We start from the raw sequence: 9,331 nt of genomic DNA on the forward strand, positions 1-9,331 counted from the left end.
CCACAGGAGGGCGCTCTAGACTTATAGGATTTAAGTGAGACAAAGCAGAGTAAGAGCAATTCACGTTTGTTCACGAGCTAACAGGTACAGCTCGGAAGAATGCCTTGAGCTTTTAGTGTCCCTTCGGCAAGCAGAGCGAGGTATGTTTTGTTTATTGTTTGATTTATTTAGAAAATGTTAGATGTTTTGTAAATGTTTTTTGTTTATTTTTCTATGTTGTTTGTTTGTTTTCTCTAGTTTTACGGTGCTTTTGGTGCCTTTGGTCTTTTGATGCTTCTGTGTATACAACAAAGAACTGAGACGATGATTTATGTGATGAACTTTTTTGCATCCAAGTAAACCTTTTTAAATGCACCCATCAAAAACTCTCTGCCTATTTATTGAAAGCTGAAGGGCTGCTACAGTAAAACTCGCTGCTACACATGGCGTTTGCATCGCGTTGGTGATTCATCACATGAGTGTCATGTTACAAGCCTTCATCTTGTCTGTGGCACTGCATGGCATCTACAAGAGACTGAATCTACACTAGGACGGCGACTTTACACGGTTAACTGGGAAAACTCTTCATGAAAGACTGAAAGGTGACTGCAAACAAACGTTGTGGACTCAGAGGTACAAGAAAGGGAAAAATATTTATCTATTTATTACTTTTGGGATAATTGCAATTTTTAAAGAAAAAAAAAGGGATTTATATTTGTATGCTTTGTTGAATTTGTATGCAGTAATTGAAGTTTGAGAATGAGGAGTGACTAATGATTTAAGTGCTCATGTTTCAAGGTGTTTGTGTAATGTTGGGCTTATATTCATGATGCATGTATTAGACAAATGTTTGCAATTTTAAAGTGCTCAAAGTCTTAAGAGTTTATACTGTTGTTGCACATGTGATTTGACTTATTACCTTTGCTATAATATTTTAGGTGTTTAAATTTGTCTGATGTAAGCAGGTTGCTGATTTAAGTTGTAGACAGACAAAATGGACGACACAGCAGAGCAAATGGCAGCACAAGCAAGTCAAAGGTCAGTTTTTGATAAAGATCTGAATAGTACAACAGAAATGCAACAGGTTAGATCAAGATCAAGCTCTCGAAAAAGAAATCCCACAGAAAAGGGTTTAGAAATGCAAAACAAGAGACAAAAAAGCACGAGAAAGCCTTTAATAAAGCTTATACTTCCTGCAAGCAGACAGCTAAAGAAATTAGATGTAAATTAAAAGCCTTATGCACATGTGATGAGCTTGAGCAAATTTTGAAAGACATTCAAACTAGTCAGGATGTTGTCACTCAACATTATGCCCCATTACTGCGTAATCAAACTGCTACTCCAGAGATTGTAAGAAGAGTAGATGTTTGTTCCATATTGAGTACAGAAATTTGTGATTTGGTGAGCAAACGAATAGAAACTGTTGATGTCATTCAAAAAAGGGAAGTAGTTAAAGAGAGAGTTAGGCAGATATTGAACAAAGAGGAGTATGAGTCTATATTTGGTTGTACCAATACAGAGACCATTATCTCAGTATCGTCACAGACTGTAGAAAGTTTGTCAGCTGTCTCAGAAACTTCCTCTAATGCTTCAAGTAAACGAGCTGATGCAGAGGCAGAACTTGCGGCTAAAGTAGAGCAGAAAAGGGCCATTCAAGAAATTTCCAATCAGCAAGCTCGACTAGTTAAACTGGAGAATGACTGGAAGCTGGAAGAAGCAAGAATGTTAGCAGATATTAAACAGAAAGAAATTGAAATGCGCTCCAAGTTAGAAGAAGAAAAAGCAAAATTGCAATTGTTACAAGCGGAAAAAGATGTCAACGTAGCTGCAGCTCGAGTGAAAGCTTATAACAATGCAGAAAGTTGTCTTGAAGAGAGCAGTTTGGAAGACGACGAGACCGGAAATGTCATTTATCCTGAATGAAGAAAAGCTTCTAACAAACCTCAACGTAATCCTGTGATAAATCCATTACCTTCACAAACATTTCAAGAAGAAAGGAAAACTAAAGAGACTGAGAATTTAGCTCAAGCATTAGTGAACTCCTTAAGTATAAGTCGTTTACCAGTTCCAGAACCAACCACTTTTAATGGTGATCCTCTGAAGTTTATTGAATGGAAAATGTCCTTCACAGCACTCATTGATTGTAAATCCATCCCAGCAAGTGAGAAAATGTTCTATTTAAAAACCTATCTTGCAGGAGAAGCTCGTAAGGCCGTAGAAGGGTTCTTTTATAAGAACTCAGATGATACATATCAGGGTGCTTGGAGAGTCTTGGAGGAGAGGTATGGAAACCCATTCATTATTTAACGTGCTTTTCGAGAGAGACTCATGAGATGGCCCAAGGTGGGAGTAAACGATCCATTTTCCTTGAGAGAGTTCAGTGATTTCTTGCAAGGTTGTGTTGAAGCTATTCCACAAGTCAAAGGTTTGTCCATCTTGAATGATTGTGAGGAAAATTACAAGTTGCTTAAGAAGTTACCAGAATGGATTGTCCATAAATGGAACAGAATTGTTGTTGAAGAGTTGGATATGACGGGAGACTATCCAAGTTTTAAGCAATTTGCTGAATTCTTGAAGAAGGAATCAAAGATAGCTTGCAACCCCTTTCACTTCTCCACTGCTAGCCAGTTCAAAGGTTCCAGATGAAAAGTATCTGAAAAGAGCAAAAGCTTTCAATATTAAGGCTCAAGTAAAAGGTTCAAGACCAGAATTCAAGGTAACATCACCATGTTCTGTGTGTAAGAGTGAAATGCATAGTATCGTCAAATGTCCTATCTTTGCAGAGAAGCCCATGGATGATAAAAGATCTTTCATTCGTGAAAATCACATGTGTTTTGGATGCTTGAGAAGAGGGCATATTTTTAGGGACTGTAGGAGACGCCATATTTGTGGAACATGTGGACTGCGTCATCCAACTTGTCTGCACGAAGATAAACGCAAACATTCAGAGGTATCCCAAGCAGATATTACATCAGAAGCATATACAAGTCAAGAGGGCCAAAGGGCAATGTCTTATGCAGTAACACAACATGTCTCTGCTACTTCTAGTATTGTTCCAGTGTTTATCTCCACAGTAGAAGAGCCACAAAATGAGATCCTTATCTATGCCTTACTCGATACACAAAGTGACACAAGCTTTATTCTGAAGGATTTTATTGATGAGCTGCAAGTGAGCAGTCAAGTGGTGAAGCTGAAACTCAGCACTATGACAACTACAGACACGATTACTTCAAGTAACAAGGTTAGTGGTCTGCGAATCCGAGGACTTCAAGGTGGGAAATGTATCCAAATACCTCAAGTGTATACGTGTGATTTCATTCCTGTGGATAAAGCTCACATTCCAACGAAGAAAACTGCATTATGCTGGTCTCATCTTAAGCACATAGCCAATGAAATGCCACCACTTCAGAGTTGTGATATAGGACTATTGATTGGATATGACTGCCCTTCAGCGTTGGCTCCCCTAGAGGTCATAATCGGTAAGGAAAATGAGCCTTTTGCACAGAAAACCGCGCTGGGCTGGAGCATTAACGGTCTTTGTAATCCCCACTTAGACAGACAAGGAAGTCAAAGTTTTGTTCATCGAGTGTCTGTGAAAGAAATGAGAGTTCCAACAGCTAATGATGTCTTGAAAGTTTTGGAGTGTGACTTTAATGAGAAAAGTTATGAAGACAAATATGTGTCACAGGAAGATGTCCGCTTTATTCGTTATCTCAGTGATAACATCAAGCATAAAGAAGATGGACATTTTCAGTTACCTCTTCCTTTCAAGAGCAGTAATCCACCTTCACTCCCTAACAACAAGAGGCTGGCTTTATTACGTCTGCAGCATTTAGGTAAGAAGTTAAGGTCAAATCAACAGTACCATGAGAATTACAAGATTTTTATGGAAGAAATGCTCAACAAGGGAGATGCAGAGATTGCTCCAGTAATACCTGATAAAGAAACAGCTTGGTATATACCACATCATGGAGTTTACCACCCTCACAAGCCAGACAAGTTAAGAGTAGTATTTGATTGCTCATCAAAATTCTGTGGCATATCTCTTAACGATACTCTTCTTACTGGTCCAGATTTGATTAATTCTCTGGTGGGAGTACTTTGTAGATTCAGGAAGGAAGCCGTTGCTGTGACATGTGACATCGAAAAGATGTTTTATCAATTTCATGTCCCCCCTGAAGAGAGAGATTATGTAAGATTCCTATGGTGGAAGAATGGGGATTTGAAAGAAGAGCCCATTGAATATAGAATGACTGTGCATCTTTTTGGTGCAGCTTCATCTCCTGGGTGTGCGAACTTTGGCCTGAAGTATCTCGCAGAGAAGTACAAATCTGAGTATTCTGAAGCCTCTTCATTTGTGAATAATAACTTTTATGTGGATGATGGCTTAATTTCAGTTCCATCTATACAGGAAGCTAAAGATTTGATTGCCGAAGCTAAAACCCTGTGCAAGCTTGGAGGGTTACGTCTCCATAAGTTTAACTCAAATGAGAAAGATGTCTTGCGCTGTGTGGATTCGTCAGAGTGGGCGGTTTCTTCTAAGCCACTAAATTTGATTGCTGAATCGTCTGGGCATGTTCTTGGCATACAGTGGTCTACAAAGGATGACACATTCAGTTTCAACACTCAACTTAAAGATCAGCCTGCAACACGTCGAGGTATCTTGTCAATTGTATCTTCCTTATACGATCCCATTGGATTTGTTGCTCCTTTCCTTTTGAAGGGAAAGTGCATTTTGCAGGAGCTCTGTCAGAGAAATATGGAATGGGACGATTCTCTCCCTGATGACTTAATTCCACGGTGGGAGGAGTGGAAAAATAGTCTCCAGGACTTGAAAGATTTTACTGTTCCAAGATGTTACTATCCTTCGTCCTTTAGTAAGATTGTGTTGACAGAGTTGCATCATTTCTCAGATGCAAGCAACTTTGGTTATGGTGCATGTTCCTACTTAAGAGTCAAGAGTGACAAAAATGAAGTGCATTGTTGCCTAGTAATGGCCAAGGCTCGAGTGGCACCTATAAAAATCAAGAGTATTCCAAGACTGGAATTGGCTGCTGCGGTGGTTTCTGCTAGACTGAGTGTTTTGCTAAAAGCTGAACTGCAAATGATGATCGATCAAGAGTTCTTTTGGTCTGATTCACAAGTTGTTTTTGCATATCTCAACAATGAAGCAAGAAGGTTTCACGTGTTTGTCGCTAATCGTGTTCAATTGATCAAGGAAATTACAAATACAAGCCAGTGGTATCATGTCAACACATCTCAAAATCCTGCTGACCATGCCTCTAGAGGTTTACTCATTTCAGAGTTGAGATCTACTAACTGGATGACTGGACCTACATTTTTATGGGACCAAAAAGTGTGTCCAGCTCCAAACACTTCAACTAAATTACTAGTAGGAGATCCTGAAGTCAAACTTGTACAGGTACGGCTGACTAAAAGTAGTGATACTGCTAACTTCCTTGATCGATTTGGCCACTTCTCTTCCCTGAGAACTCTAATCAATGTTGTTGCTCGAATAAAAAGGCTAGCATTAAGGAAGAAATGTCTTAAGGATATTGTCACCGTTGAAGAACGCAAGTGTGCATTACAGGCTGTGATTAAGCTTATTCAAGAACGAGCCTTCTCCCAAGAAATCCAAACAATCCAAGGAGGTAAGGCTCTTCAGAAATCCAGTTCACTTTTCCACCTGGATCCCATCTTGAAAAATGGTCTTCGTGTTGGAGGAAGGTTGAAAGGGTCATCTCTTAGCGAAGAGGTCAAACATCCATTAATTTTGCCCAAAGAGAGCCACATTACCAACCTTATTCTAAAACACTATCACAGCAAAATTTGCCATCAAGGAAGGTCCCAAACGCTTATGGAACTCAGGACACATGGATTTTGGATTATTGGTGGCAGTAAGTCGGTTGCTAAGTTAATCTACAATTGCGTTCAATGTCGGAAACTCAGGCGACCAGTGGAGGAACAACAAATGGCAGAACTTCCAAAAAAACGTACTGAAGCCTCTTCCCCGTTCTGCTACACGGGTATGGATTGTTTTGGTCCGTTTATTATAAAAAAGGGATGAAAGGAGTACAAAAGGTACGGCCTTCTTTTCACTTGCCTTTCATCACGGGCAGTCCACATTGAAATGCTGGAAGACCTATCAACAGACATGTTCATTAATGCTTTGAGATGTTTCATAAGTCTGCGAGGAGCTGTTCGTCAACTTTATTGCGACTGTGGTACAAACTTTGTAGGAGCTAGAAATGAATTCAAACAGGCTCTTAAGGAATGCGATGTCAAAACACTGGAGGGATATCTTGCGGAAAATCAGTGTGAGTTTACCTTTAATGCTGCCTCAGCTAGTCACTCAGGAGGTGTCTGGGAACGCCAAATTAGGACTGTGCGTAATGTGCTGAATTCTACTCTTTCTTTGTGCCCTGGTAGACTGGATGACTCTTCTCTAAGAACATTGTTTTATGAAGCAATGGCTATTGTTAATAGTCGACCATTAACTGTGGATGGAATAAACGACCCAAAATCACTAGAACCTTTAACTCCTAATCATCTTGTTTTAATGAAATCCGAGACTGCTCTTCCTCCCCCAGGGAAGTTTCTAAAGGAAGACGTGTATGCTACAAAAGGGTGGCGCAGGGTTCAGTACTTGATTGAACAGTTTTGGAGTCGTTGGAAAAGGGAATATCTCCTGAATATATCCACAAGACAGAAGTGGCACGTACCTCGACGTAATCTTAAAGTAAATGACATTGTAATCATTAAAGATGACATGCTTCCTAGAAACAAATGGCAGTTAGGTAGGGTTGTTGAGGTTTTTCCAGGTAACGATGGCCTTGTTAGACGCGTTAAAGTTCAAACAGGAGAACAAAAACAGAAAACGGGGTTGGGGCACCATTCTTCACATTCAGTTATTGAGCGACCAATCCAAAAATTGGTTGTTATAGTTGAGAGTGATTAGTTGCAACTTTCTTGCATCAGACAAATAATGTTAATTTTGTATGTGGATTTATTTTGTGAGTTAAATTTGAAGTTAAAATCATGTATGATATTTGTTTTGTTTGTTTGATTCATACCATGATTTGGTGGGAGTGTAACTGCCCATGATTTAATGCACTCGCTTTGCTTGCCCTAATTGGAGTCACCACAGGAGGGCGCTCTAGACTAATAGGATTTAAGTGAGATAAAGCAGAGTAAGCAATTCACGTTTGTTCACGAGCTAACAGGTACAGCTCGGAAGAATGCCTTGAGCTTTTAGTGTCCCTTCGGCAAGCAGAGCGAGGTATGTTTTGTTTATTGTTTGATTTATTTGGAAAATGTTAGATGTTTTGTAAATGTTTGTTGTTTATTTTTCTATGTTGTTTGTTTGTTTTCTCTAGTTTTACGGTGCTTTTGGTGCCTTTGGTCTTTTGATGCTTCTGTGTATACAACAAAGAACTGAGACGATGATTTATGTGATGAACTTTATTGCATCCAAGTAAACCCTTTTAAATGCACCTGTCAAAAACTCTCTGCCTATTTATCGAAAGCTGAAGGGCTGCTACAAATAAAATATATAACAAATGCATGAGAGAAATAAGAGGAAATGAGAGGTTACTATAAACATAAAAACGAACAGGTCTATTAAATACAAAGCAATAAGCATAAATTCTAGGAGTTAAACATCAACCTTTAGGCTAATACTTCTTGTCTGAATATGCTAAAAAAGGGTTTACATATATGTACAATTATAGATATAAAAATGTCCAATGTAAAAATCAAAACAAGGTGTTTTGATTAGGTCTTAATAAATGATATTATTTTGGATAGTGAATGAATTTTCAAAAAAGCACTTTAATCCAAAAAGATTGTGTTGAAAAGAACAAAAGGTAAAATAAGTTAGCTATGTAGAAGTTTCCCAGAAAGAGCAGGTCGCCTTTAAACTGCTAGACAGGAAATAAAATATATATTTATATTATAATAATAAAACCATTTTATAATTATTTAATAAAATAGTTATTTAACTTAATTTATTAAGAGAGCTTTAAGGTGGCATGATCAAGGATGATGATTATTTTATTTCAAGTCTGTAAGACTTATTTGAGTTCATATTTAGGTTATTCACTAAAATATACACTAAAATATATCATTTAAATAGTTCATGGAGCAGAATGCAGTAAATAGTCTGTATAAAAAGTTAAAAATAAACCTGTGCAAACAAGCTAACCTTTATAACCAGATTATTTAACAAAAGATGATACTGCAGTAAAATATTTGTAGTCTTTTAATAAGCAAGATGTGTACAGGATAGAGAGGGTGTGAAAAGTGAATTGTTTGTTTTGAAACTTTTGAATCAGAATTTATCCAATTATAAACCCGAAATACACGTGTTTGTTGTCATGTGGTGAACTCGGCCAATCGTGTAATATCGGTGTCGTCATCAAAGCTCCTGCAGTCGCTCTTCAGAAGCTGCACGGTCTGAGTTTGCCGTCTGATCTCGGAGCGCTGTCGCGGTACTTTGATGCCACATGTGACAGTCACGTGGCGTCGGCGCAGCATCAATCCGGACAAGATTTCTAACCAGAATGCACCGCTTTGAGACAGATTTCGATCGATCTGCGCAGCGCTGCATGAAGTCGAACGCACCTTGTAACTTTACTCACATGGGAAACAGAGGCCACGTGAATGGTTTGTGAGCACAAATTAAGTTCACTCAGCATTGCTTGTCATCTAATAATTGTAGGAAACAAGTCCAAAAGGCAGTCGACTGTGTAAAGCCACATAAAACAACACAGAAATACGATAAATATGCCGAGTTCAGTGGATAATCTGCAGGATTCAGCTGAGGTGACGTGACGGCGACCAACGAGACCAAGCTGTCACTCAAGTGGCCACTCCCTTAATTATGCAAACTTAATATAAAGGAAACGGATGAGTTATAAAAAAAAATTCACCCCCCTCACAGTTGTCATGAAGGGTAATATTAGCTGTATTAACCAAAATCTTGTTTTGTACCAGGCTGTAAACACCTTTTTTTCTGCGGTAAAGTTGGCCATTCTAACAGTGGGCTCAATTGAAATTTGCTCTGTTTTGGAGCCAGGAGCGGCCAGGACTAGCGGAATTTCGGATGAATTGCAGTTTTAGTTACTTCCGCATTGGCTTCCTGAGAGAGAGCGGGAGGTTGCCGCTTGGTTTATAAGCGTGATTTATAGCACTGTTTGCTCCTGAAGCTCAGTCTCAAACCAAACATGGTCAAAACACGGTCATTTCAACAATATAATGGGTTATTTTTATCTCTTGAAAGTGTTTGTGCTCTTCTATATCGGGTTGACTCAATTTCACATCATTCAGCACAAAATAAACTTTAAACAGTCAC

At 38.8% G+C, this 9,331-nt stretch overlaps 1 protein-coding gene; it reads left to right on the forward strand.

Annotated features, from left to right (window-relative positions):
* LOC101882252 (NLR family CARD domain-containing protein 3-like) overlaps window positions 1-9,331 on the forward strand; it is a 305,138-nt gene that overhangs the window by 100,113 nt on the left and 195,694 nt on the right.

This window comes from Danio rerio, chromosome 4 (genome assembly GCF_049306965.1).
Source record: "Danio rerio strain Tuebingen ecotype United States chromosome 4, GRCz12tu, whole genome shotgun sequence".
NCBI classification, from domain to species: domain Eukaryota; kingdom Metazoa; phylum Chordata; class Actinopteri; order Cypriniformes; family Danionidae; genus Danio; species Danio rerio.